This window comes from Wyeomyia smithii, chromosome 1, assembly GCF_029784165.1.
Source record: "Wyeomyia smithii strain HCP4-BCI-WySm-NY-G18 chromosome 1, ASM2978416v1, whole genome shotgun sequence".
NCBI lineage: Eukaryota > Metazoa > Arthropoda > Insecta > Diptera > Culicidae > Wyeomyia > Wyeomyia smithii.
The window spans coordinates 145689812-145716443 of NC_073694.1; the positions used below are offsets into that span (position 1 = coordinate 145689812).

General features: G+C 37.8%; 1 protein-coding gene across 3 annotated transcripts in view; it reads right to left on the reverse strand.

Annotated features, from left to right (window-relative positions):
- LOC129718023 (uncharacterized) overlaps nt 1–22416 on the reverse strand; it is a 717449-nt gene extending 695033 nt beyond the window's left edge. For 2 of the 3 annotated variants that reach the window (XM_055668402.1, XM_055668399.1), the window contains exon 1: nt 21464–22416. The gene's annotated coding sequence lies outside the window, so the exon portion shown is untranslated. Of the gene's footprint in view, nt 1–21323; nt 21345–21463 lie in introns of those variants that run through there. The other variant, XM_055668401.1, reaches the window with a different exon arrangement.
- Between the last annotated feature and the right edge of the window lie 4216 nt (nt 22417–26632).

Below are 26632 nucleotides of genomic sequence, written 5' to 3' on the forward strand. Positions count from 1 at the left end.
TTCGTCGTACCTTACCGGACGTAATTCTTCGGTGAAGGTAGGTGAAACGTATTCTACACCTTTTGAGATTCTTTCAGGAGTACCTCAAGGCAGTATTCTGGGCCCTCTGTTGTTCATACTGTTAATAAACGATCTCTGCACGAAGCTGAAATCTCCAAAATTATTGTACGCTGACGACCTCAAGTTTTACCGTGTAGTCACAACGGAGGCTGACTGTTGTGCGCTCCAAATGGATATCGACATGCTTCTGGAATGGTGTGGCTTGAACGGAATGTAAGCCAATGTGACCAAATGTTGCGTGATCTCATTCAGCCGCTTGCGTGCAAAATGGCGTCAACGAGCTTGGCCCGCACGACCACAATGAAAGATTTAGGAGTGCTTGTCGATAGCAAATTAAGGTTTACGGAGCACATTTCTGCAGTCACGGCTAAAGCATACTCCCTATTGGGTTTTTTGAAGCGAAATTCGAAATTCTTCGACGATATTTACACGCTAAAGATACTGTATTGCTCGTTCGTGCGCAGTGTCCTGGAATATGCGGTGCAAGTGTGGGCGCCGTATCATGCAATACACATCAACCGGTTAGAACAAGTTCAGAGACACTTTCTCCGTTATGCTCTTCGATCTCTAAACTGGAGGGACAGAACTAACCTGCCATCGTATGAAAGCCGCTGTATGTTGATCGATTTGCCCACATTGTCGAGTAGACGAGTTTTCCTCCAACGTATGCTAATATTTGATGTGCTTACAGATCGAATAGATGGCGCGGACATTCTTGGAAAATGCGATTCAACACACCCCTTCGATTGCTACGTCAACCTGAGTTTTTCCGCCGACCAAATCACCGCACTCTCTATGGAATGAATAACCCATTGGATGTCTGTTGTTATTATTTTAATGATGTGATAAACATGTTTGATTTTGGTGTGTCGAAATATGTGTTTAGACTAAGAATTAGTACTTAAGTAAAATTGTCTGTACGATGTTTTATGTCGAAGACGAAATATAAATATATAAACATTGTTCTTGAAGGTGTCATTAGAAGAGCGGGGATTAACACGAGTGGCACGATATTCCAAAAGTCGGTTCAACTGGTTGGTTTCGTCGACGATATCGATATTTTGGCTGGGACCTTTGTAAAGATGGCGGATATGTATATCGAACTAAAGGCCGAAGCCAAACGGATTGGACTGGTCTTCAATGCATCGAAGACGAAGTACATTAAAGCAAGGGGTTCACGAGAAGACAGTACTAACCTCCCACCTCGAGTTCAAGTTGGTGGTGATGAAATCGAGGTGGTCGATGAGTTCCTGTATCTGCGCTCACTTGTAACTGCAGACAACGATACCAGCAGAGAAATTCAACGGCGCATTATGGCAGGAAATCGTGCATACTTTTGTCTCCTGAGAACGCTCCGATCGAGTAGAACTCGTCACCGCACCAAGTTAGCCATCTTCAAGACGCTCATCAGACCGGTAGTCCTCTACGAGCATGAGACATGGACTATGCTTGTGGAGGACCAACGCGTCCTTGCGGTCTTCGAGCGGAAGGTGTTGCGTACCATCTTCGGTGAACTGCAGATGGAAAACAGAGTGTGGAGAAGGCGAATGAACCACGAACTGCAGGAGCTGCTTGGCGGGCCATCTATCGGACAGCAGCCCGGTAAAGATGAGACCTTGAAACCAATCCGTCAGGGACGAGACGGAGAGGTGCACAGCGGGCAAGGTGGATCGATGAGATGGAAGACGACCTGCTGACCCTACGCATACAGCAGAGCTGGCGAACTGCAGCCATGGACCGAGTGGACTGGACTTTTACGTACAGCAAAGGCCACACCACGGCTTGGGATTATTTGGTAAGCTAAAGTAACGTCTTGGGAATACCTTTCCAAAACGTCCTGCTTTTGATTTATTTTAGTGCAATAGGTTGCAGATGTCCCTTAAGATTCATGTTTTTCTTCAACGCCGTATTCACTGTTTTTAAATGGGGATAAAACTGCACGATGAAACTAATTCTCACAACCATTTCAAAACTTGTGTCAAAGAATTCTCTTTGTCTCAATATAGTATCGAGAGACTATTAAGTTTTCAGGAGGACTTGTAGAATCAACATTAAAACAGGCAAGCTTCTTCGCTTTCGATGGTCTGTCCAATCTTGTACGGCGTTCTAAAATTAATTCAATAAAACATTGAAAATACCTCATAGATTTACATTCCTTAATAATCACCTCTAATAATCTCATACAACCAGAACTTTAAGTTACAGACGAAACGATTTTGTTTACATTTTTGACAGTAGCATCAGATTACAAAGCTGTACAGTGCACTCGATCTAGTGCCGTGCTGCCATTATTTTTTTCCATTTTTAAAAAAGACATTAAGCACAAATTAAGAGTAGTATTTCAGGTTTCAGTTTTGTTAAGGTATCATGAAACCAGCGCATGACTTTTTGAGCTTAAAGAGTCTAAGAGAGACCTAAAGAACTTACCACAGCAAAATTCATTATCATCAGAAAATATGTATGTCGCCGAGTTACTTCTCGGTATGCCATGTTATATTCTAGATTCGAAATTTCAAGTGAAATTCATCAGAAATTCAAAAATTTGTAAGTAATAGGCGTAGTACTAATCGTGGTATATGATGTTCAAACCAGCGCTAGTTAAGAAGATGCAATGACCAATCGTTTGGCACTGGGTGAACTTTTTTAGGATATTTGCATCCTAATTTGGATTTCTTTAGTTAGCGATGGCTGGCTGGGAAAACCCAGTCAGGTCGCAATAAACAGACTCTTTTGAGTGGTCGATGGGCCAATTGGACTAGGTCCGAAAGCGTCGAGCTCTTAAGTCAGGATGATCTATTATCGGTAATTACATGGGTTTTTATACATATTTAGATTTCGTAACTTATATGTGCCAGAAAGGGTGCTGTAGAGAATAAAAGAGACATGAGACGGCTGGAGTGACCAATACCCGAAATTGCTTATTCTTACTTTATTGACCGTATGTTAAGCGCCTGAGTTTGTTATTTGATGCCCCCGCGTTGCATGCTATCGGCCCTAGCGCGTCGCAAGTAGGTGGAAACGAAAGCGATAGATCGATGCAACTTGGTGACGAGTGTTTTCCAGTTGTGTTGTTTATTATTGCATACCTATGCGTTTTGTGTTTTGGTCGTTGCTTCGGTGCTGGTCGAGTAAATTAGTTTGTTTTCATTGGATTTATATTTTTATGGCACTACTCTTTTTATGGTATGCTACACCATCCCCCTTTGGGAGAATAATGTAATGGAATGAAATTATTCTGAGAAAAAAAAGTCTTTCTCCAGTTGTCTCTTACAGAATTTTGATGTTGTATTTTATGTTTGTTACAGTGGTTTACTTACACTCTCTTTTTTTTTCATTTTATTTGTACTTATACATAGGTTTTTTTGTGTGTGGTAATTATATGAATTGTTGCTCAGGCTTTCATTATTCTATTCATATGGACTGTCATTGTTTTTCCTGTGGTTATATTTGTTATCTTGCAATTTGGCTCTTCTATTGCCGTTATTGTGTATGGTTCTAAATAGTATGCATCTAATTTTTTTCTTGCTTCGTTTTTCACATATACTTTGTCGTTTATTGTTAGTTGAATTGGATATATAGTTGTATCAAAATTTTCTTTTCGTTTTTCTTTTTGCCAAATTAATTTTTGTCTTGCTGATTGGTGGGATGTTTTGAGTTTATATTGTAATTCGTTCTTGTAAGAGTCGAAGTTGTAGATTGGTCCGTTGTTAGTTTCAAGTAAATCTTGTGGTAGATTGGCTAGTTTTCCGAAGATTAACTCGAATGGTGTGTATTTATGGTCCGTATGTGGTGTCGTGTTATATGTGAATTCGTAGTATTTTGTCCAGTCATCCCAATCGGTTTGGTGCTCGTTGGTGAAAGATCTCAGATATTCGTTAAGACATCTGTGGTTTCTCTCCAGGGCTCCAATCGATTGTGGGTGATATGGTGTTGAAAATGTTTGTTTTATTTTTAGTAGTTTGCAGATTTGTTCAAGCACCTCATTGTTATATTCAGTACCTTGATCAGATCGCAAACCTATGAAATTTCCGTAGATCAGAATAAATTTTTCTATTAATGCCTTTGCTTTTGTTTTTGCTTCCTTGTTTTCAATTGGAATCAAGGATATGTATTTTGTTAAATCGCACTGAATGGTAATGCAGTATCGATTGTTGTTAATTGTTCTGGGTAAGGGTCCTACTGTGTCTATGGAAATGATTTCGAAAGCGGTGGACGGTGTCGTTGTTATTGTCATCGGTTGCTTTGTGTGTCTTATTACTTTATTTTTCTTGCACAATTTGCACGCGTTCACGAATTGGGCAATAGTTTGTTTCATTTTATACCATCTATATTTCTCTCGGAGTCTAAGGTACAGGCGATGTTGTCCTATATGACCTCCTGTTGGTGTATTATGATGGTTGTATAAAATGGTTTGGATATCTTCCGTATTGTTTATAAGGATTGGTTCTTTGTATATAATTATTTTTAGTTTCTTTAATGTTTCGTTCGCAATCTTTTTGAATAGATTGACTGGTATCAGTTTGAAAATTATATCGTCTTCTGATATTGCTACTTTATTTGCGCATATTCCTTTTACTTTTGCTTCGATTTCTGGAAGAGCAAGCTTTAATGCCTGACTTCCATTTTTAACCTCTTGTTGCACTAATGCCGGAAGGGTATTGTTCATTGTATCATTTTTCGATTTTGCTTCTTTATTTGCGCTACTTTGCTTCGATTTGCTTTCAATTCCTAGAAGAGCAAGCTCTGATGCTTGACTTCCATTTCTAACCTCTTGTTGCACTAATGCATGAAGGGCTTTGTTCATTATATTATTTTTTGCGCTGTTTTCTTTTGGTTTGTTTTCAATTTCTGGAAGAGCAAGCTCTAATGCTTGACTTCCATTTCTAACCTCTTGGTGCACAAATGCATGAAGGGTTCTGTTTCTGTTTGAAATTATGTATTTAATTATGTGTTTCTCTACGGCTGTCGACAGTTTCATTACCTTTTTTATTTCCGTAGGATTATTTGTTTCGTAGCACAAGAGTTGAACAGGCGCTTTAATTTCCTTTATTTCTTCATTGTTGTGCTTCTTGATGTTTATTTTATTTTTTGTCATTGACCTAGTGTTAACTAGAAACATATTTTTATTTTTTAATTCTTCCGATGTAGTAACTATACGCGATAGTGCGTCGGCTGCTACATTTTCCTTACCTTTAATATATACAACATCGTAATCGAACTCTTCTAAGTCGATACGAACTCTTGTTAACTTAGAAGTGGGATTTTTCATCCCGAAAAGGTAAACTAACGGTCTATGATCCGTTCTTACCGTGAATTTCTTACCGTATAAGTATGCTTTAAAATAATTCATTGCCCAGTGTATGGCTAATAATTCTTTCAGGATTGTAGGTTTGTTTTTTTCTGCTTGGGTAAAAGTTCTACTTGCGAATGCTATTGCTTTATCCTCGTTGTTGCTAATTTGTGACAACACTGCGCCACATCCGACGTCAGATGCGTCAGTGGTAAGTGTGAATTCTTTTGTGAAGTCAGGGTATTGTAAGATTTGTGGTGACATCAGTTGATGTCTTAAGGTGTCAAAAGCAATTTGACGTTCTGCTGTCCATTCGAAGGTTATATTTTTTTTCATTAATTGATTTAAGGGATTGGCAATTTGAGCAAAATCTTTAATAAATTTGCGATAGTAGTTGCAAAATGCAACAAATCTGCGCACGTCGTCAGCGTTTTTAGGAACAGGGTAATTTCTAATGGTTTCGAATTTTGAATCATCAGGCAATATTCCTTTATCCGTTATTTTGTGACCTAGGTAAGTCACTTCGGTTTTAAAAAATTTACATTTTGCGAGATTTAGTTTTAGCTCGTATTGTCTCAAGCGGTCGAATACTACTTTTAAATTTTGCAAGTGGTGCCTCTCAGAGCATCCGATTACGACTATGTCGTCGATATAAATGAAAGCACGCTCTGGCGTGAGTCCAGCCATTGCGATTGTCATCATCCTTTGGAAACTGTTTGGGCTAATATTTAGTCCGAATGGCAGTCTTTTAAATTGGTAATGCCCTGAATTTGTTGAAAATGCTGTACATCGTCTGGAATCCTTATCTAATGGGATTTGGTGAAAGCCAGACATTAAATCTAGTGTACTAAAATATTTAGCTCTACCGAGTTGATCCAAAATGCTGTCTATTCTCGGCAAAGGGAATTTATCTGGCAAAATTTTTTTGTTTAGTTGGCGAAAATCAATAACCAGACGCCATTTCTTGTCTGAATCCTCCGATTTCTTTGGTACTAAAAGTATCGGTGAATTGTATGACGAAACTGAGGGTTCTATTATTTCCTCTTTTAGCAAGTTTTTTATTTGTTTTTCGATTTCCTCTCCTTGCGCGTGTATTGTTTTGTAGTTTGGTATGTATACAGGAACTTTATCATTTACATTGATGTCCTGTGTGTAAAAATTATTAGTTGACAATCTGTCTCCCGGTAAGCAAAAAATGTCTTCGTAGTCAATTATTAGTTTTTCGAGTTCGTTTCTCGTGTTTCCGGGAATTGGTCCGGATTGAAGTTCGCTCAGTATTGTTTTTCTTCTTTTTTGTTTATTGGTTGCTTGTTTCTTTGTATTCAGGGGTTCGAAATCTTTAAGTGGTTTTAATTCGGGTTTGAAATTTGAATATGCAATGTATACTTCTTTGTTGGTGGTGTTGATAAATTGAAAAATAGGCTGTTTTGCTGATATAATTGTACTTCCGCAGAAAATTCCTGGTTGAATTTCCTGTGATAGTGCCACCATGTCTTCTGTTAAATTTATGCTCGGGATGTAGCGTACTACTTCGTGTCGGGGTGGGAGAAAAATGTTTTGTTGGAAATTATCTTCTATTGGGATTTCAACATCATGATTATTTATTGAAAACGTGAGCAACCATGGCTCATAATCTATTTTGCATCTATGTGTCGCTAGAAAATCTCTTCCTATAATTCCGTCGGTTGGGATCGGGAATTCGTTACCGACGATGTGAAATTTTTGCTGAATCTGGTTCTTGTTTACTAATATATTGGAAAAAGTGCTCCCGTGCGAATATACTTTATTATGTCCTATCCCTGAGATGCTGCATTTCTCCTCTGGGTAGTAAATTTGTGAAGGTTTAACTTTGTTTGATTTAATAATAGATATATCTGATCCACTATCTACGATAAAAGTACAAGGTGCATCTGACATGTCAACCTTTAGCTGTATAAAATTTGAGATGGACGCATTTATTGTGAATGCGGTCCATCTCTGTTTCCTAAAAAATCACTCGTTTGTGTGTATTGCTGTCCTGTCACGGTCGCCATTTAGGATATTTGCATCCTAATTTGGATTTCTTTAGTTAGCGATGGCTGGCTGGGAAAACCCAGTCAGGTCGCAATAAACAGACTCTTTTGAGTGGTCGATGGGCCAATTGGACTAGGTCCGAAAGCGTCGAGCTCTTAAGTCAGGATGATCTATTATCGGTAATTACATGGGTTTTTATACATATTTAGATTTCGTAACTTATATGTGCCAGAAAGGGTGCTGTAGAGAATAAAAGAGACATGAGACGGCTGGAGTGACCAATACCCGAAATTGCTTATTCTTACTTTATTGACCGTATGTTAAGCGCCTGAGTTTGTTATTTGATGCCCCCGCGTTGCATGCTATCGGCCCTAGCGCGTCGCAAGTAGGTGGAAACGAAAGCGATAGATCGATGCAACTTGGTGACGAGTGTTTTCCAGTTGTGTTGTTTATTATTGCATACCTATGCGTTTTGTGTTTTGGTCGTTGCTTCGGTGCTGGTCGAGTAAATTAGTTTGTTTTCATTGGATTTATATTTTTATGGCACTACTCTTTTTATGGTATGCTACACTTTCTACGTAAAAATCCAATTCAATTTCACAATATTATATAAGGGCTTATTTTATTTGGTAGTTTTATTGTAGAATTCGCATAAGAATTGTTTTGGCATGCCCACTCAAGCTAAAAATTTTTAAAAAAAATGATATTTATTCATGGAAGTAAGAGAATATTACCGGTACATAAGTTGAACTTAAATGGTTCAATGATGGTTTCAAGTTGTATCAAGGCTTTAATTCAAACAATTTATGCTTACATTTTTGTATGCCTGTGTACGTGATTACCTACAAATGTAGCTTTTTTATAATTTCAAGTAATCCTTTGAATGACATTTTATATATTCTTCTATGTCATTAAAGTTCTCATTTCAACATTATGAAAAAACTTCTGAAGTTACTTGGACTGTTTGTTACTTGAGTACATATCAAATGAGTGGAGCATGTAGGTAAAAGAGTATTTACCGTTGTTGTCGAAACTGGCAAAAAAAAATCCAACCGCCCGTCACACATGTTTGCTCTTCGAGTGCTATTGAATTTATCTCGGCAGTGCGTACCGCAGTGTACCTCTGTGTCCCCAATCCTCAATAAAGCGATTCACGACTCTTGTTTTGCTCAGCTGTGGTGTAAGCAGCAAGTGCATTATTTTTCTACGAACAACAGAAACACAGGACAGAGCAGAATAAAGAAGTTAAGTGCAAAAAATTATTACACGCAGCGCTCATGCTAGGCAAGAAGTGAGTGAGAAATGACCAAACACCACCCATTATGGTTATTTATGGGTATCTGCGGAACTAAATATAATAATGTGCATAGTCCATAAAATGACTGAGACATCACTTGACAAGTTGAGATTTGTAATCCACATCAGCGCTTCCAATTCCCAGAAAACCATCTAAAATTACCAAATAACACCCAATGTGGGCATTTGCGTAATAGAGATGATGCACAGAGGCCAAAAATCAACCCCAGACGCCATTTTGAAATCCAAGTTGGTAACTTCCAGTTTCCAGAAAACAGCATATAATAGCAAAATATCATCCAATATGGGCATTTCTAGAACCAGAATGATGCACAAAGACCGCAAATCAAATCCAGATGCCAATTTGAGATCTAAGATGACATAGTACACGAACCTGGTTTTGGGCAGAATACATACAGCTCTATAAATATAACAAGGTAATGTTAATATATGTTTGAAATAATGGCACATTTAAGAAGTACGTGGTTGTCCTCATAAACTGAGAGGCCTAGCAACACGAACCGGGAATCGGCTAGTAATGTATGAATTACTGGCAACTTGTTTTCTTTATCCTCATTTTACGAACTGCTTAGTTCTTATCAGGCGAACCACTTAGCTATTATTTTTCATCCCCCTTCCTTGATATAGGGTCAACATGTGAAAAACTTCTGGTTTACTTTTGATTCTCACCACTATAAAATAATCTCATTTATTCGTACGGTCCAACCCAACTCGGATGACACCGGTTTACTATGTACGGTATCTGTGGGCCATTCCATGCCCGTTTACAAGCCAGAAAAAGACCACAATGGAAAGGTCAAACGTACTGATCGGCCATCCTTTCTTCTGATTGCTTGCGAAAGCGGGTGCAGGACCTTTCAAAAATATTATGTAATCAAATCCACTCCCGCCTGGGTTATAATTAAGATTCTGCAGTCGCTCCTTTTTTTCCAATCCTTCACCCAGAGTGCGGTCAAGGCAGCTAAAAACTGTTCCGATGATTAAAATCTAATGTTTCCATACTGCGGGTGCCAGTATTCGCTGTTTGTCGATCAAGAAGAAGGTCCGGAATGAAGTTAAATACCTACCAAGAGAAAAAAACTTTTCCTGTCACGAAAATTGGCCTTGGTGCTGAGGCTGTGTGACGGCGGAGAGAAGGCTGGACTGGTTTGCCTCCAATGGGAGGTAAAGGTCGATTGTGAGCACAATCTGAATCGTATTCAAAAGCCTCAGAACAGGTTGGAGTTTTACGATCCCGAAGGGACAGCAGCAATCGAGCCGAGGGTTCCTGGAGTCAGCGCACGGAAGGAAAGAAAGAACAGCAGTGAATAAAAAAAGCAAATAACCCTCGAAACTCGTTCAGAACGAAAAAACCGTATTCGGTTTAAATGTGGAAAGCTGACTAGTCTCTTCGCATTCGCTTAATTTCCCTTCGGCGCTCGGAAAGTTTATTCAAACTTTTTACCGGTGCCGGTGCCAACCGGATTGGAAAAAAGACCGGCAGCGAGAGTTCGGTGAAGGGATAAATAGAGAGCCCAGTAAAATAACTGATTAAGGAGAACTTAATTAGAAGTTTTGGAATGTTCCAACTTTTTTCGAGGATAATGTTGATGCGGATCGTGGTGGAGGTGGAAGAGGGGCGGTCCCCGAAATGGTGGGTTCGCTTTCTAATGCTTTCTATTTCATTTTCCAAGGTGTTTTCCGGTTGAGCTGAGGTAATGTTTGTGGCAATGACAGTGGAAAAGCAATAAGTAATTCGGACGGGTATTCCCTCTGACTAATTTCTATGTCGGTGTAAACGGGTTTGCAATGATGGCTGAGGAAATACTATCGTCACAAGTAATTATAGCTTTCATTAAGCAACATAATTACTGAGACACAACGATTTAGTTCACAAACAGAAAAAAGACGATAGAAAAATAGGTGTTCAGAACTGTGAACCAAATAAACAACAACAACATAAGAATACATTATAATAATCATTTTACGATTATTAACACTAAAAACGTCAACGAGAAATAATTAAATAAGTTGTGTGATAACTACCACTCAAGAAATCTAAATATATTAAAACTCATTGTTTTTTCGAAAAAAAAAAAACCATCGAACCAATCAACGGCACAAAAAAAAAACAAAGGCAACAGAGTGGTTAGAAATTATGTCTCTCTCGAAAACTCCAATAATTACATGGTTTCTTCTACCAGACTACAACGACTACTTCTCGTTGATTCAAACGACTTAATAGAACATTTTGCCTAATTCAGACAGTAATGGCCGTTATGGACGACAGTCAGTCATGACACACAAAGAACGCTCGCTTCGAGTTCTTCTTTCGTTTGCATGTGTGTGTACCATCATTATAACCAATTGACGCGACAAAGTATAGAGCATAGCGGCCTGGTGCAATTAACGCGAGCCGACAAATTTATCAAAACAGCCACAGCCTGTGCCTCGGTAGACCGCATCAATTGAAAACAACCCACAATTAGTTGTTTCCCGCAAGCTATAAAGGTTGCCACTGGGAAGCACACATAAAAAAGTCAGCCACGCACACACGTGATTCTAGTAGCACCTGACTGTAGTAAATAGGGCAGCCCGAGGGTGCTCGCTTCCAGGAAGAACTGGTTGTAAAAATAATGTCTCAGTTGGGGTGAATGCTTCTCCAGTGATAAATTGTGCATCATCAGAAAGTCTGAATTTAGTGACTGGAACTATGTGGAAATTAATCCTATGACAGTCGCTGTACATTTCTGAATTGTTTCGATAGGAATGAAAACCATACTTTCTTGTTTGTTACATTCAGGTTGCACAAAAACCGGCTAGGGGTGATTCTGAGAAATTAAAAAAAAAAACAATTGCAAAAAAAAACATAACCAGACGGTTGTAAGGACTCTCGAGGATCTCGGAACAAAAGTGTGTCAATCGAAAATTTTATTCACCCGATCTCTTTATCTTTAGCCAATTTTGTAATTAATTCAAGTCGACGTAAAGCTTCAAGAAAAACAGCCGACCTATTTAAAAATGAACTTAGCAACGAAATGAACACCAACTTGAACATCTCCCTTGATAATAATTGAAAACTTGTGGACTGATTTTTCGGTGAAAGATTGTAACCTCTCATTTGAAACAGCAAGTACAAGCCAACTTCGTCGACATCAAACAACGAACGTATCAAACAGCGCTTGTAATATTTTCGGCATACATAACAGTAATTGGCAGTCGACTACAAGCATTGAAACAATGTCGTTTAATAAACAGCAGAGATCCAACGGTACTGCCTTGAGGCACACCGAAAAGAAGTGAATGAAGACGAGAAGCAGGAATCAGTCCACACACTAAAAACTCTATCGCACAAACATAAACTGAAGCATAAACACTGTAATCTCACTTCAATATCCCTTTAAATATTTAGTTACAGTGCCTGCAGACAGAATCAGTTCATTTGCTCAGTGACTAACGTATTTTTAATCTCAGCCTTCCATCGAAATCTTATTGAGAATAGGTATATATAACAACACTCGAGAGAATTTCAGTTTTACATTCGGCGATATTTTGCCTGTAGTGTTTTTTTTTGTTCAAACAATCTTTATTTTACACGGCACAAGCGAATCGTTGTTGTTGAATAAACAAAAACAAATTGAAAATATACTAACAATACTAAAATATGAAAAAAAAACATTCCTCATATACCTCAGTAAATCAACAACAAAAAAACTCACAAACATTCACCAACTTTTACTCTTCTATAATTTTTTTATTTTTAAAAATTTACTCTTTTGATCTTATGTCGTTCACGATTGTTTAGTGAACACCGATATAAAATGGAATGAAAATAACTTATAACTTAGAACCGTTGCAAAAATGTTTTTATTTTTATTGAGTAATTCCAAGTTGTTAGAACCTGTTTGCTATTTTAATAATTTGAGTTACATAGAACCATTTCTGTGAGATAAACTGTTAATCACCATCAGTAGCTGCATTACAGTTTTCCTTGATTGCACTCGAATAAAAATCGTGTACCTCTGTAAAATAGACGACGAGAGACCAGCAGCGGTGCTCTGCTCAACATATACAGTACGGTCCTGCTCACTTTTTTTGCATCACTTTTTATTACTTTCTAACACCAGCACGGTGCTCCCACAGACCGTTATTTTAAAAAAAATATACCGAAGAATCTGAGTACACCATTCGATTCGTTATGGCGTTTAGAATCTCTGGTCAAAATTTCAAAATCATCGTAAGGTACATTTTTGAGTAATGCAAAGCGTAATGAAGGTCGTAAAGTACAAAAAAGTGATAAAACGACGAAATACTCATTGTAAAGCACGTTTTTCAACCACCATTTAATAAAAAAAGAAACTTCCAAAATAGTTTCTACACATTCCAAGGGTTACATTTCAAGACATTAACAATTGGTGAAAAGATTTAGATGTGGGATTTTCACCACAGTGCACAGTGGTCTAAACTCGAAAAATCGTGATCGTTCTAGATTTGACTGGAAAAAATTGTTTTTATGTACTCAATGTCTTCAGCAAAATTAGTTCATTGAATAAGGCCTTACTTTTGGCATTTTTAGTTTTTCGATCAATCCACCTAATAGTCAGATAAAATAAAAATATTTTTTAAAATTTTCAATAGACTAGCTTGCTTCCTTCGGCAAAGTTGTGGAAAATTTTAAAAGATAAACAACTGCTGAATACTGCGTTGTTCTATCTGTAGGTTAGGCTCGATAAAATAGAGTTTTTTGTAGAACACCCCTCTTTTAAATCTGTTTTTTGTCTATATTTTTTTCTATGATTGTCAAGAGAGAGCGAGAGAAAGCCCGCCGTGTGTAGACGCTCTATTTATTGCGTCCGTAATAATCGCGTTAAATTGTGGTGCATAGTGCAAGAAATTGTGAAATTCTTGTGAAAGTTGTAGTCGAGGGAATTCCTGGTTGATTCCAGTTTATTTGAAGTTAATTACTAGTGAGGAGATTCAGCAATTTTAATTTTATTACTGATTTTCATGTGCAGTTTATCGCTCTGCAAATGGCTGCTTAGAAAGTGCAGTGCTGTGTTGGTGACCTTTCTCAACGTTCGGGAGAGTGTATTGTGTTTGAAGTTCATCGCAGTGATACCTCTTCTTTTGTGTGGCGATGGTCGTCGTCGATGGCACCATCTGCTGCGAGGCAGAAATCAAGATAGCGGCAATTGTATTCATGGAAACGGTTTGTTTATGCTCGTTCGTTTGCGAGCGGCGGCAAGCTATACTCACTGACAGCTGATTCGGTGTCTAAGATAAGTGCATACATTTACAGACATTTTTACAGTCATACCTCGATATAAGGCATTTGTTTCCGTTACGTTATATCGGTTTCAAAACTAAATAGAAACATTTATTCGTAGCGTTATACACCCCAGAAATAATTGTTGTACTATAATTTTGAGATATTTAGGGGGGTTACGTTGTATCGAGGTGGAAGTTGCGTATATCGAGGTATGACTGTATTTATGAAAACTGTTGGTAGTTTTCACCAACATGAATCAAATCCTTTTTTTTTCGTATCTGCGTATGGGTTGTACCTACCGATTTCTTGGGCTGATGTTGTGCTGAGAAGAGATGGCACGAAGCGCAGCGTTTTCGTATATTTTCTAAAAGTAAGTATTATTATTTCTCACCTTTGAAAAGACGCGTATCGCACCGCTTCGTGTTCAGCATAGCATTAGCCTTAGCGATTAATTCCAACGTCAAACTCGTCACTAAAGTGTAGCTTTGCTATAAAGTACTAATTTGGTACGGAAGTTGTTCGTTGTTTTTTGCACCGCATTAAGGGGTGTAGCACAGGGTTGCTGTTTGTCTATTACGCGACATTTTTCAACTGTTGAAATATTTTGGCATTATTAATCTGAATTTTTCCGATTACATAGTTTCCATATGCATTGTTTTTGTTTTGGTATTCATGACTTCTCTAGCTTTTGAATGATTATTTTTGCTTTAAGCTAAATTTTTAATAATTATGCTTATGAAGCAACACACCTAATTTAGGACCTTTTTGGCTTATGTGTGTGTTTGGATTTTTTTTCTTAACTTTAGTTTAGTTGAGTCTAGCTTTAAGTCAGCTTTGAGTGTGTAAAACAGCCATTTTTCACTTTTGTTACGTATGTTTGCGTTGACGATTGATGTTGACTGCAAATATTCATATAGTTTAACACAAGAGAAGGCTCGATGCGACCTTACCCGCGTTCATAAATAATTTACATTCTTACAACTCACGTTCGAATATAAGTCACATGTCACATGTGCTGAAGATAACAACCGAATACCGTACAGTGGCGGCTTGAAACAACGTTATCGCGGAATATAATTATTATTCACAGTATTGTTTTTTAGTATTAAATATATCAACTTTATTAATTCTAAAATAAGAAAAAAGAAAGACGGGTTTTGTTTTCAGTACAGTAATCAATCGTTTAAGTTCGGTTTGCGGCGGCTGGTGATCTTGAGAGTCGTATCGCGTAGTTAACTCTCAAAGGAAACAAAATCGGAGGCTGCGAATCAGCCGAAATCAGCTCGTGGAGTGTTGCGCGTAGCTTTTGTTTCTGTAGGTTTATTGAATGTTTTGAAATCCAATCGTCGCGTGGGATGTTGATATATTTGATCGTATTGCCTCCCACGGCGAATCCTGATGTTACCTACCCCATGATACTAACACAAATTCCCTTCATGTGAAATCCGTAGAGATGCAGAGATGAACTCGGTCTCATAACAACGTTTGTCGAACTAACAATCCTCTTCCTATTTTTTTCCCAACGACCGTAGGGACGTGGCCGGCGCCGTTATTGATCTTTCTAAAGTGAGAGTTGCTGAATTGTTGTTCATTGAAGATGGTATAACATCCCAAAAGCTATCTATGTGGTTCTCTGTGCAACTTCACTTCAATTTTGACCAGAGATTCTGGACGTCACAACGAATCGAATGGTGTACTCAGATTCTTTGGTGCATTTTTTTTTATAATAACGGTCTGTGGGAGCACCGTGATTGACATTAACATTAACATTTTTTTTCGAAAAAACCTTTACCTTCGAGACATCAAAATAGTCTATGTTCATGAGAGCGAACATTAATTGACCTGTTCAGACGGGGAGTCTCTGTAATGTTTTTTTATACTGATGTCTAAAATATCACAGAAAAAGTATCTCAAATTTGATGATAGGGAACAGATGGTACTTTGTTCATAAATATACACCGCGAACAAAAAATTTTGTTTGACAAAAAATAATTTTAATTTGATTGATCCTTTTTTCTATTTGCATTAAAAATTCGGAAAAATTTATCAAAAACGCGCTCAAACTTTGTAAGGAATAGTTAAAGTAAATACTTTTTTCGTGAGAAACCCGCATTTTCATGTTGGTCATATTTATTTTATAGCAAAAAAATATTCAGAAAGTTGAGCTGGAAAACTTAATTTGAAGGGGTTGAAATTGAAAATTCTCCGTATCTTACTAAATAGACGTCATAGAAATTGATTTTTCTCCGAAAATGTTTAGTTTTGGTTCTGCAACTTTGCAAGAGAAACAATTTATGTACAGTGACGAGCTAAACAACAGGACCACCTCAACACTATGTTCAAATTCATTTCTTCAACTGCCATTTAAAAAAAACAGCAAAGTAAAAGTGTGACATTTTTGTACATTGTTTAGTGGATACAAAATATCGCATCGTATGCTTCAGAAATAAACCATCGTTGAGCATGTTTTTAATTCTTTGGACATAAATGTAGGACCAAATTGGAGTTTCCATTATTTAGCTGTTTAGTTCATTTATGTTTCATAGGTAAGTGGCTAAGAGATAGGAGAGAAGCTTTAGTAATACTATTTGTTTTATTTTTTATTTCAAATCTGATAGATGATAATCGAGAAACTTTGGTCGAGCAGCACAATGTACTTAAGTTGGAAGAAATGTTATCGGTAGACTATGCAAGTGAGACATAGCCAAAATCATCGGAAGATCGCAAAATACGGTTTTCAATGTCTGGGAATCGCCAGAGCAACGATTGCCCCCTGGAAGACGACAAAAGACAACTATCAGATAGGAAAAAAAGGAGTTAGACTTAAGAAACGTTCACCGAAGACTTGTTGAGCAGCATCTTGACGGACGAAGCTCCAGAAAATTCGAAAAAGTTGACTTTCTGAGACTTTGAAACCATAGGAAAAATCTGACCTTCGAATTTCACTTAGATACACGGCTCAAAAGTTTCGTCTTCTGGACAAGAGTACCCATGCGAAATTTCAGCTCAATCGTACATGCATAGAAGCGGTCGAAGTCATACTTTTTCGACTAATGAAGAAAATCACAGGTTCATGAAATTGTCGATGTAAAATTTTTTTGATGCCAAATAATTAAAATACTCATGAGGCAGCATTTCAACCCCTTCGAAAAACAAATTTCTTTTTCAAAATAATAGAATTTCTGGGACTTGAAAATTATCAGGTAAAGAAGTTTCCTACACGCAGAAGTTCAAGCTTACATCATCAGATGTGTCCTCTCAAAATGCACATTAAATGATCTGGCTATGCACAACAGATGTGTCAAAAGGATAACGCAACAGTTGCGTAACATTGACAGAGATCGAAATCAGAATATGTATATTATACACGAAATCGTGGTGTTTCGGTAGACTTCGGTTTTGAGCAAACTATCAGTTCGGGGGCGCTCAAAAAACCGCTGGTAACTTTCGCGAGTCGGTCAAAGGCTCGTGCATCACTCATCACCGTCAGCAACCGAAACAGTCAACAGCGAGCCCTGTTGCAACAGAGTTTACTGACACTGGTGCCAGTAACGTGGAACCGAATGCATATGAATTAAACCAGAGCCGTCGTTAAATGCAAAATGTTTTAAACAAATCCAATGTCTTTTTAATTGTTATTGATTCGATGATGTTTTTGAATGACCGGATTCATGATAGTGAATTCATATTTGTATTAACCTATTTAGTACCAAAATCATCAGTATTGATTACTGCTTGCACTGCTTTAACGTCAGTAGCTTTCTGAAAAATTTTACCAATACCAGTACGCAGGGCCGGATTTAGAAGCTAGGGGGCTCGGGGCAAATTTGTTTGTGAGGCCCTCTTTTCTTGGAATATTCAGAGGCAACGTTCTGGAAGGTGACGAGCAAAAAAAAAAAAAGTCGCCCTATGACTAGAGGGGCCCCTTCAATTGGGAGGCCCGGGGCATTTGCCCCCTTTGCCCCCATCAAATCCGGGCCTACCAGTACGAATCATTATGGCAATACTAGCACCGATTACTACTTCAAAAGTATTTTAATTTTGAGCCGTCCAATACATTGGACATTCGCTAGAGCACCAAATGCGTTATGAACAACACACATCCGTTGCACTGGTTCCGAAACAGTACAAAGGATGCTCTAGAAAGACGCAATATTGATGTGGTTACGCACAGTCTAACTTTTGCGTGTAGCTCAAATATTTGGAAGTCACAGATAGCCAATTTTGTCGAACATTTTTTTATCTAAAAACACCAGATTTCAACGCTTCATGCATTTTTAAGACATTTGGCATAGTAAAAAGTTATCATGTTGAAGCAGGTTCCTGAGCTGAAATGTCGCATGTAAGCTTTTTTCGAGAAAATGAATCTTTAGAGCACTTTTTCTAAGCGGAATTCGAAAAGTCGATTTTCATTGTCATCCCAATAGTCAGTCTAGCGGTAGGAAAATATTTTAAAAAAATCAGTAATTGTAAAACCAAGCCTTAGCTTATATTTATCTATTTTCGGAATACAGAAAACTAAAACTTAAGCGCAGAACTAAACAGAAAATTCTTTTCGCCGAATATTCAAAACAATTTATTTTATTCACCAGCACACTACAAAAATGGAATCATAAGAACAGTAAATAATTGGACAAATTGTTAGATTGCTAATAGTATGAATTAAAAATAATCAACTCTCATTACTGCATAAATTACCAAATAATAATATTTATCCACTGATACTTGCAATTCATGCGGGTAAAGAGGTGTTAAAATTCAAGATTTTGTAAATTTTTAAGTGCACAGTGGTAACTATGAATAGACTTGAAAACCCGAATCTATGGATCGTTCTAAAAGCGCTAATTAAATCTGTTACAATTCACAGAACACATAATAAGAATAGTTGACATTGACAGTATGGTATAAATTAGTACAGTGACGTTTCAAAAATATCACGTTCAAAACTTTTTTTCGCGTGATCTATTTAAAACGTGATATTTATTTGAAACATATTTTTCAATAAAGGTTCCTTTTTAATAGACGACAAAAACGATTATTCTCCACTGTTCATTCACTCAAACATCTTTTTCGTTATTGGTATAGCTACCGTTAAAACTTTCTGATTTGCCATTGACAATATAGACAGTTTAACTGTCAGAAAGTGCTGCAGTTCTTCTGCTGCAGTTCTGGTATAAATATTAGTGGTTCCATAGGGATTCCATAAAACTAAACAGTACAGCCAGAAAAATTCGTCTTCATCGGTAAGATTATTGTTTTAATTACATTTATTTGCTTCCAAGATTTTGTATCTGTGATAGGCAAACAGGCCGAGACTGAAAAAGCTGAAACACCATATCTTTTAATGTTATTTTTTAAGTGCTGTATTTAAAGTTACTGGACTAGACATTATTGATGTCTCTAGTTTTTCGCATAGCATAGCCACAGTGATATGCGCTGCAGTTATCCGTCAACATAACAACTTAAGGAGCAAGATTTTTCTGAGCAAAACGCTCTCGAACTTGAGGAATAAACGATTCTTGGCAATAATTAATGAAAAGTTCCAGATTCATCAGGAATTATCAGATCCTTGGTAATGTCACGGAATCGCTATAGCAATAAAGGCGCTTTATACAAATAAGTTCAAGCATGGCGTGAAAGTTATAAAAATGTTTTTCTCTCCAGAAAGAGGTTATTTCTCGGAGAGTCATTTGTAAACAACAAGCCAGAAAAATTTCCCCTTGGTTTTGTGGTTTTATGGTTCTATGGTTAGCGATGTCGGTCGGCTAGCTCTCCCACACGGGTGATATCGGGTTCGATTTCCGATCAGGTCGAGGATCTTTTCGAGCTGTAAATTTTCTCGACTCATCACTGGGGCACGGTGTATCGTTGCACTTATCCTGCAACATGCAAAATGTGCCGAAAACAATATCGGTAACGAATTTTCTCAACTAATCTAGTTGATGGAGCCCGCATTAGCCCCCCAGGCTAGCGTGCGATATTGTTATTGTTGATAAATTTAGAGTAAAACTTTACTGTTTTGACAAAATTGAGAAGCTCAAAACAACATAAGTGAGTTTATAAAAATATGAGAAGTAATTTGGGGTTCATTCACTTTTACGTGACCAGCTTGTTATGGAGAACGTCCACAATTCATACAGAACTAAACATTAACGATTGTTCAAGGAGATGGAAGGGTATCTAGACACACCAAAAACAAGACTACGTGGAATATAGAATATGTTACGTTGCGTCGCAGGTTGTCGTAAAATAAGAAAATATGTAATACACTGTTGAAATTATTGAGAAATGATGAAAATGCATGAATAGAAATGTGGACATATTTAGTGAAGATTGCGACAAATCTCGAACTATTCAATTGTTTTTTTAAACAAATTTAAAAAAGAGGTAAAGTGATCAAAGTCACCCGATTTATGTACAGTATTTTTCAACAAATTGAAAACCGAGGATTTTGATGATCATTATGAGAATTTTAGAGCAAATCCTAGGTGCTACATTCCGATTCGGAACCTGACTTTCAGTTCAGACTTCGCATCCAGCTAGTGGATAAATGCGAGGCTAGCGCCACGACTTTACTGACACAGATAATCTCTCCCGAGAAGAGACCCGAACCTACGACGACTGGCTTTTGAGGAAAGCATCGTACCTCGAGACCAGTTAGGAGGTTAAATAATGAAAACATTAGTACAGTTTTGTTGAACACTGGATTATTTGAGGAAATACAAAGGATGATGCAGGTATTTTTCTCTGCTGTGTACGAAAAGATGAAGCGATTTTTGTTAGGAGAAGAGTCGACAGGGGTACTGTAGAATTCAGCTTTTGCCTGAAGGTAAACGTTTTCCATCGTTGTTTTTATTGATCTTCTTTCATTTAATCGGAATGATTCACTAGCTCACGTCTTCGGAATGAATATATAACAGTTGTCAAACAAAGAAATCAGACAGTCTCAATGAACCTCCGTACAATCTTGAGTCAGGTTACTATTTTTACAACAGTAGTCACCATTGCCAGATGCAGGAATGTGAAACTATTTCCTCTGTAACCGTCGCACCATTTAGGTAACACACAGAATTTGTACCCTAAAAAATAAACTCACGTCATAGCAAAGCTATACAAGTGAGCTTAAACCTTTATAAACCACTTTTGCCATCATACTCCAATATGGTAAGTCTGTGTTTGAAAACATTTTTAGATTGAAAGTTAAACACTTTGAAATTTTACATCTGTTACAAAGCACGCATTTGTTCGAATTTTAATCTGCAATCTCAAAACCCTGAGATAACGTAAAATCATAATTTGCAATTGAAAGAAATTGTACTTTCAAGCAATGACTAGAAATTTAAGTATATTCGGAGAACAATAAACTTGTTTTAATAAGCGTGTTGCTATTCGGACCTTAGAAAATGTTCACCATTAACCTGCTCATTGGCAACCATCAAAACACCTTCATGGAGGCCTTTTCCGAATAAAGCTGTGCCAAGAATGCTCACTTATAACTCATACTCAATGCATACAATCGTAGAAATCTTAATCACCTTAAACTAGACAGTTTGCCTCGGCCAGGACAATCTACTAGGCGCTGCGTCGGCAAATCTTCCACTCTCGTTCAACAATGCTTAAACCACAAGCGGCAAAACCTATCCCGCTGCTTTTCACTTTCCACACAGGTGTACAATAATTGGTCTGCTTTCACTCCATTGCACACAACAACAATTTCCATCCTGTTCTGATATTCACACGATACCTCGGAAGAGGGGTTTCGGCCTCCTAGGCAGGCAGCGACCCAGCGACGGTAAACATATTTTCACCGGACGTTTCCAACTGTGATTTTACACTCTCTATTTCAGTATGGGGTTTTCAAGGGGAAGGAATTTAATTTGTTGTTCCAATGATTCGCCACAGTTTAACTTCTACAGATTACGGTTTGAAGAGATATGAATTGCTTTACCGCGTGTATGTGTACGTGAGTTTTTTTTTCTATACCGTTTACCATTCACATCTTTGCATGCACAGCGAATGCCTTCTAACCGCCACGAACAGGCTTTGGAAAACACTAGCGCGAGCAGTGAAAACCATGAAATCGGGTCATTCGCATTCACCTAAACAACACCAACAAGACGGAAAGGAAAAACTGCTATATTGGCCACCGTCTTCCCAAGTCGTGGTTGTTAATTGGTAATTATTTATACTTGTTCCACTGGCACTAGACACCGTGCGACCTTGCGAGAAAAGTTTACGATACTGGATCGAAAGTGCGTATTCCACGTGTAAATCAAATATCAGCATGCATGCCACTCACTAGTGTAACACACTGTACATCAGCCACAGTAAGAACCGAATCCCCTCTGATATAACCGCTTATCACTTTCTTGGCTTTCGCTACTCAGAGCTATAATCACATTATTCCTGTTATCAGCACCAAAACTACCACTACTGAAGCGCGACCGTTTAAACTGCTGTATCCGCATCAACGAGCGTTAAACGCATAACTGAAGATTCTCGGTGCGATTGAGAAAATACTAACCAAACATCCTTCAAAGTCGATTTTCCAGGCTCCGGTCGACATTCCAGGCTAGCCAAATCGTGCTGCTCCTGTCAAACTTCGGCACCCGGTAGACATCGGCATTTCACCTGGTCGAGGCAGGTTCGGAAAATATCGTGCCGGGATAGTCGATGAAGAGAGCGCCTGGAAGGCTCCATTTTCCGCGCTGTGTTAGGTTTTTCCGATAACAATGCGAGAGAGAGCAAAACAAACGCGGCCGCTCGGTGTAAACTGCTGGCAAGGACGAATCTCGGTCTGAGAAATATGTTGCGAATAAACGACGAGCTGCTAGCCTGGGAAAGCCAGCCAAAGAGAGACTAGCCGTCGTTGGAAGAAATCGAGGATAAACATTTGTTGCGTCTGCGAGAAACATCGCCGGTTGAATGTTTGCGGATATTTATGCTGTGTATATTTAAACCACATTACATGTTTTATTTATAGCTAGCTTATTTCTGGTTGTGGCGTGGCACATGTTTGATTTTCGGGTTGAACCTTCAACAGAAGCTTTCTAGGAAGTACATTGTATTTGTTGCTATACAGGATAAGGAGCCAATTTAAAGCAGTTTCCTATGTATTCTGACGAAATACTCAAATTGTGTAAGGTCAAATACTCTCCCACTCGTTCTTGAAAAAATAGCCACTAATTTTACATCAGTAATCAACGAACAAACTATGGCAAAAACGAACCTCTAAAATAGAATGATTTCATGTTATAGCCAATATTGTAAAACAATAAATGTAACAATGAAAAAATAAACAACACTTAGGAAAATATTTCTTTCGATATTAGTAACTGAAGAATAAAATGTAATTATTAATGCCTATTTATGATTGACGACAAATAAATCTTTACATTATAAAACTGATTAAAAAAACTTTCACAGCAATAGAATTATTTTTCCATTCGAGAGAGACTATTTCAATGCCCTCGAACGTATTTTAAGCGGTTTGCTACTGTATTACAGTAGCTTTCTTTAGCACCCAGAAAATGGTTATATTTCTTAATTTTTTTCTTAATTTCTTAATTTTTTTTTCATTGCTGTTTATTCAAAATTTTTCTGTGATGAATGGTATTTCGTAAGACAGCAGGAGAATTTTCCGATATTGGTCAAAATTCAAAATCAATACCGAAATTGGTCAAAATTTAAAGCCCGTTTTCATCGACTGATGGAAATAGTGGACCCCTTCAGCTTGAAGGAAGGGTAAGTAGTGAAGAGCCTGAGAATAAACCCATGTTAAAGTGCTTTTACAACCAAATGGTCTAATTCTACGAAGATTCGAACTAAGACTCTGTAACCTGCGGCTACAAAGCTCCCCATTTGAAGTTCATTCGGCATTTTTAGATTTCTGGCAAATAGTCTTAAATAGTTAAATATTTCAAGAAACATGGGTTCAATATCCAACCCTAGACTACATTTTAAAATTCAAGATAAAGACTTCCGGTTTGCTGTAGTACATCCCGAAAGAGTTAAATACCATCCAAAATGTATTTTCTCGGGATTGTGATGATGTTCTGAGGCTCAACTCCAGACACCATTTCAAATTACCTCTGAGTTCTGAAAATAATGTCCAAACTTAATGACCAAATAGGGTAACGGGGGTATTTTGGCCAGCTTTGGGAAGTGTTCGCACAGTTCATTAAAAACAAACACAATTTTTCAACATAAATACCTACTCTATTACACCATTGTTGAAGGCTAAGTGTCTATTTTAATATACACCGTTCAACAATGCAATATATTGAAAAATATCCTTTAAATATCAAAATTTCTACGAAGAACTAAAAACATATTTTGGTCCACCAAATTTTTACTTTGGCCCACCTGTATATCCACAGACGTGTATGGAAATAGTCCGGACTAATTATATTTAAGATCATCATCGGTATTTTTAGAGCAAAAACAGTGGGTTTGAGGAGAACATCTTTCTGCTGTGAATTTTTGTAAATTTTAGGCATCTAAAAATGAAATGATTTGGCTTATAGCGGTTTAACAGACATTCTCATCCAATTTCATATCGTTAAATGTGATAAATTAGAAGTAATTACTTGTAAATTGTCACAAACTGCTTCTTTGTTCACGTGAAACGGCCGAACGGTAAACAAAGAGATGTCAAAACTTGGCATGGCCAAAATATGTTCGCTGCAGAAAGAGGCAAACATATTTCGGCCATGCGTATAACCACTTTTTCAACTTTTTCCAACATGTTAGAGTATACAAACTGTTTCTATGACATTTTATTGATGTTACTAAAACAACGAATTGTTTCAAAAGCATACATATTTGTTGCAATAGCTTCCGGACGTTGACTTGTATATTACCCCCGTTACCCTACTACCCAATGTGGGTATATCCGCTCTTTGTGTTCTAAGAATACTGGTGTTGTATGGTATGTTGTAAGATATTGATTGAAAGGTGTTCCACATCAAATTAAAGCACGAAAAAAAGCTCTAGAAAATTGATGAAATGAAAAAACATAAAACATATCCCCTCAATAAGCTTTTGGCACATTTATTCAATACAACTTTAATGCATAGTGATCCAAAAAAGTAAAAAGAGAAACTTCATTCCATAGCGCCTCTCACCTTCATCCTAGCTTAATGGAGATTTCAGAACGACTGTATGTTTGAATGTCCGGCACAAAATTGTCAAAAGTTATGAAATGTTTCTTAAGAGTTAAGAGCAAGCTACATCGTTTGCCTATTTCAGACCATTGACCGAACACGTCTGACTTTTGAAATTTCTGTGTCGGCCTTGTAACAGGACATCAGGTCTTTCGAGATTTGTAATATGTTCAGCAATATTGAGTTCGGTCCTACTTTGGTCCAAAAGTGGACAAAAAAGTTTCATCTCGTTTCTTCTGGGTAAAGCGTGGGATGAGGATTGACTAAAGCAAACTCAAAAGGGAGGAAAGCAACAGGCTCTTGTGAGTTTGGAGACGGAGGATATGGGGCTAAAAAATCTGGATTAGGGTGGCAATGACTGCATGGAAAAAATGTCATCATCGAATTCCAAAACCGACCATATACATTTTGTTTCTTAGCCCAAAAAAAATATATGTGCAAAATTTCAGCCTAATCGAACATGTTTTAAGGATGTCTAAAAGCGCATAAGGTTTAGAGTTTTCGACCGTCGAAAATCTATCAAAATCATTTTTAGTTTTCGAACCAAATGTCTTAAAAATGTATAAAATGTCGAGATCTGGTGTTATCTCGAAACAAAGTTTTTGGCCGAAAATCAACCAGGCCAGTTGTGAGAATGATCAGAAGTCCGTTCTAAAATATTTCACGTTAAGCCTTCGGTTGCTTTGAAAACTACTAAGTCCCAGAAGGTCTAAATAACACCTGATCTCGACGTTTTATGCATTTTTAAGTAATTTGGCATCGAAAAAAAGTTTTTATTTTCCCAATTTCATGTACTCCCCCCTTGATAGATTTTCGAGGGTCGATAAATCACACCTTTGATCACTTGAAGGCACCCCTAATTGAGCTGAAATATTGATATTTTTGGGAAATGGTTTTAGATTCTTTCAGATAATATTTACAAATACCAGCATTTTTTGCAAAAGCTTTCCCATGTGAAAGAAGCTTTTCCAGTTGTGCGAGCACGGTATTCACAATCAATCAGACGGTTCCGATTGGTTTCAGACACCATTCAATTCAAGTTCCGTATTGTTGGCTATAAATGTGAGGAAGCATATGGTGACGACAGAGCGGAATGGGGCGTCGGTTTTGTGCTACTCGGAATTCAAATGAAGTATGTCTTAAGGTGGAGGCCTATCAATGTGTATTGAGAATTAAGGCCAGATTCTTCAATAACAGCCTTATCAACGTGTACGCGCCAACAAACAATTGAACCGATGACGTAAAGGAGGAGTTCTATGAGCTCCTTGAGAAAACCTATGAAGTCCATAACACGATATAAAGATCGTCATCGGAGATACGAACGCATAAGTCGGACGAGAGGAGTTTTTTCGTCCCGATACTTAACTTTACTTTGTTGGCTAACGGACCGTTAACGGGTCTAGGACCGAACGAATAAGAGATGTCCAGCTTCTTTTGTCTTGGGCAGCCGGTCTCCAGTCTCCTCGTACACCAGCAGATCGTGCACCTTCTTCCACCGCGCACATCCACCGCGTGCGAGGCCTACCACGGAGTCGACGG